The following is a 4,551-nucleotide window of genomic DNA, read 5'->3' on the forward strand; positions in this document are numbered from 1 at the left end:
TTTATTTATTTACATCACCAAGTATTTTTAAGTGGAAGTATCATTGACACACAATGTTACAATCCCATTGACTATATTCCCTACATTGTGCCTTCCATTTCTACAACTTTCATAACTGGAAGCTTGTACCTCCCACCCCTCCTCACCCATTTTGCCCAACCCCTACGCCTCCCCTCTGGCAACCACCAGTTTGTTCTCTTTGTGGCTTCTGCTTTTTTGTTTGTTCATTTGTTTTGTTTTTTTTAGATTCCACATATAAGTGTAATCATATGATATTTTTTAATATGACTTATTTCACTTAGCATAATACCTTCTAGGTCCATCTATATATCAAATTTTGATATTAAGATTGTGTAACTTGATTTTCACTTACAAAGTAGTGTCTTCATAAAGAAGAAAATTATCAATATTTTCCTTCATTTATTTTATTCTTTTTAGAGAAATTATCCCTTGCCATAAGATCATGAAGATTATCTATATTATCTTCTAGCAGGTTTATTGTTTTGCCTTATCTCATTTAGATCTACAATTCACCTGGAATTTATTTTTGTATGTGATGTGTAGTAAGTGTCAAGATTCTATTTTTTCCCCACAAAAGGATATCCAATTGATCCAGCACCATTTCTTGAGAACACTATACTTTTTCTACTACACTACAGTGTCATATTTGTGATAACTTGTTGGCATATAGGTATGGGTCAGTCTTTGTACTTTCTATTTTGTCCATTAGCCTATTTTTGCTTAATGTTTATTTATTTATTTTTGAGAGATAGAGAAAGATATGTAGACAGAGTGGGGGAGGGGCAGAGAAAGAAGGAGACCGAATCCAAGCAGGCTCTGCAGTGCAGAGCCCCAAACGGTGCTCTAACTCACAAACAGCAAGATCATGACCTGTGCTGAAATTAAGAGTCAGAAGCATGGCCAACTGAACCACCCTGATGCCCCTGTGCATTAGTTTATTTGTTTATCCTTGCATCAATTGTGCTTGAATCCTGTCATAATTACTGTAGCTTTATAATGGATCTTAATATTTGGTAGTATGAATCCTCTTTATTGTTCTTTTTCAGAATTCTCTTGGTTATTTTTGGTGGTCTGCATTTCCATATTGATTTTTAAAATAAGATTGCCAATTTATACTCATATTAGTTCAGATTTGTACACATTTTGTTAGAACAACTCCTAAGATATGATGGTCTCTCAATGATATTTTAGATGGCTTTATTTCTATTTTTATTTATTAATTTATTACTATTACTATATTATTTTAGAGAGAGAGAGAGTGCAAGCTGGGGAAAGGGGCAAGGGAGAGAGAGAGAGAAAGATAATCTCAAGCAGGCTACATACTCAGCATGGAGCCCAATGCGGGGCCCAATCCCACAACCATGGGATCATGACTTGAGCTGAAATCAAGAGTCAGACGCTCAACTGACTGAGCCACCCAGGTATCCCAGATGGCTTTGTTTTTAAATTTTCATATTCTAGTTGTTCACTGCTGGTATATGGAAATAGAGATGATTTCTAAAAATATACTGACATTGTATTGAGTGGACTTGTGGAAATTATTTATTAATTTTTACAGTTTATTTAGATTCTTTTGGACTTTCTATGCATGCAATCATTTTGTATGTGAATTATGATTATCTTTTTTTCTAGTTATTGTTCCTTTTATTTTTTCTTCCCTTATTGTACTGTCTAACATCCCCAGTCACATTCACTTTGATAAATAAAAGTGGTAATAGTGGCCATCTTTTTCTTGTGAAATGATCTCAAGTGGAAAGCTCTCAATATTTCAATATTAACTATTATGTTTGTTGTTGTAGATAGTGTTTATCAAATTGTAGAAGTTCCCTTTTACTCTTGGTTTCCTAAAAGTTTTAAATCATGAATGAGGGTTGAATTTTATCAAATGCATCTTCTGCATCCATTGAGACATTTATATAAGTTTTTCCCTCTAATTACAATAATGTCGCAAATTATGTTGATTGATTTTTAAATGTTAATTTAACCTTGTATTTTTAGAAGAAACCCAACTTGATTATATGTATTATCTATTTCGTATATCACTCAATTTGATTTGCTCTTACTTGATTTTAAATTTTTGCATCTATTTTCATAAGAGGGATTAACCTGTAATTTCAGTTTTTGTAACTGTTTTTCAGGTTTGTCACATACTTATGCTTGGATCATAACACAGAGTGGGTAGTGTGATAATTTTATTTGTCAACTCAGCTAGGCCACAGTATCCAGATGTTTGGCCAAACACAAGTCTTGATGTTGCTGTGAAGTTATTCTTCAGATATCATTTAAATCAGTAGACTTTGAGCAAAGCAGATCATTATCCATCATGTGAGTGGGCCTAATTCAATAAGTTGCAAGCCTTGAGAGAAAACAACTGAGGTCCTTGGAGGAAGAGGGAATTCTGCTTCCAGATTGTCTTTTTTTTTTCTTTAGAGAGATAGAGTGCAAGCAGGGTAAGGGCAGAGGGAGAGAGAGAGAGAATCTTAAGCAGGCTCCATGCTCAACATGCGCCCAATACAGGACTCTATCCCATGACCCTGGGACCATGACTTGAGTCAAAATCGAGGGTTGGACCCTCAACCAACTGAGCCACTGAGAAGCCCCCAGGTTTTTTTCAGACTCAAGCTGGGACATCAACCCTTTCCTGAGTCTCTAGCATTCTGGCCCCCACTATAGATTTTAGATCTGACACCTTCCACGATTGCAAGAGCCAATTTCTTTAAATAAATCTCTCTTTCTCTCTGTGTATCTATCTCTATTTCATCTATATCTATATCCATATCTATATATCTATATCTATTACCTATTAGTTTTGTTCTGTGGAGAATCCTGATTGTTTCTCTTTGCAAAAATTTCTATAAAATGAATTTGACTTCTTCTTTAAATATTTGATAAATTTACTGGTGAAGCCACATATATCTGAAGTGTCTTTATGTGGAAAATTGTGGTTATTTTACATTTTTTTCTGATTCAATTTAGAAAATTTGGTATAGCACTAATCAAAATTTGCATCTTTTCTTTTATGTTTATCTTCATATTGTGTGTTTAATATTTGTGGGTTCTATAGCAATGCCTACTTTTTCATGCTTGATGTTGATTTTCCTGATATTGTGCTTCTATTCCTGATATTTTCTATCAGGAAAACCAATATCAGGCATGAAAAAGTAGGCATTGCTACAGAACCCACAAACATTAAACACTCAATATGAAAAAGAAGAAAGTATATAATAAAGATGAGAGTGGAAATTAATAGAAAACAAGCATATGAGAGAGAAGCCAAAAGTTGGTTCTATATAAAATTTTCTCTCATATGCTTGTTTTCTATTAATTTCTGCTCTCATCTTTGTTATTTACTTTCTTCTTTTTCATTTGAGTTTAATTCATTGTCTTTTTTCTAAGATCATTGATTTTTAGCCTTTCTCCTTTACAAACATGCAGTATACAAACTTGGGTTATAAATCTCTTTCTATACACTGCTTTAGTTGCATTCCATAAAATTTTGATAATCTGTATTTTAATTATCATTTAGTTAAAATATGTGTAAATTTACATTCATATTTTTCTTTAATCTATAAGTTATTTAGAAGTGTTTTGATTAATTTCCAATTATCTGAGAATTTTCTGGTTGTCTTTTACTGATTGATTTCTAGTTTAATATCACTGTAGTCAAACAACATACTCTATATCTTTTAAATGTATGTATGTATGTTATTTATTTATTTATTTATTTATTTAAATGTTTTATTTATTTCTAGGAGAGAGAGAGAGAGAGACAGCGTGAGCAAGGGAGGGTCAGAGAGAGAGGGGGTCACAGATTGAAACAGAGCTGGCAGTCAACACAGAGCCCGACGCGGGGCTCGAACCCACAAACCACGAGATCATGACCTAAGCGAAAGTCGGACGCTTAACTGACTAAGCCACCCAGGCACCTCTCTTTTAAATGTATTTAAAAAATCTTTATAATCTAATATTTGATTAATTTCTAAAAATGTCCACTTAAAATAAAAAGTCATGTATATTCTGCAATTTTTCAATGAAATGTTCTTTATATTTATAATTAGAGGGTGCTTAGGTGGCTCAATCTGTTAAGCATCTGACTTCAGCTCAGGTCATGGGCTCACAGTCCATGAGTTTGAGTCCTGCTTCAGGCTCTGTGCTGACAGCTCAGCATCTGGAGCCTGCCTCAGATTCTGTGTCTCCCTCTCTCTCTGCTCCTCTCCTGCTCATTCTCTCCCTCTCAATTTCTCTCAAAAACAAATAAACTTAAAAAATTTATATTTACAATTAGGTTGATCATGTTGTTGAAATTTATATCTTCACTGCTTTTTAAAATATCTGCTTGCTCCATCAATTACTGAGCTAGGTATATTAAATGTCCTATTATGATTGTGAATTGGTCTATTTTACCTTTTAGTCTATCCATTTGGCTTCATTTATTTGAATCTATGTTACAGTTACATCAAAATTTAGAACTGTTCTATCTCCTTGGTTGATTAACCATTTTATCACTATAAAATTCTCTCCTGGTCTCAA

This window comes from Crocuta crocuta, unplaced genomic scaffold (genome assembly GCF_008692635.1).
Source record: "Crocuta crocuta isolate KB4526 unplaced genomic scaffold, BGI_CrCroc_1.0 scaffold1529, whole genome shotgun sequence".
Taxonomy (NCBI): Eukaryota; Metazoa; Chordata; class Mammalia; order Carnivora; family Hyaenidae; genus Crocuta; species Crocuta crocuta.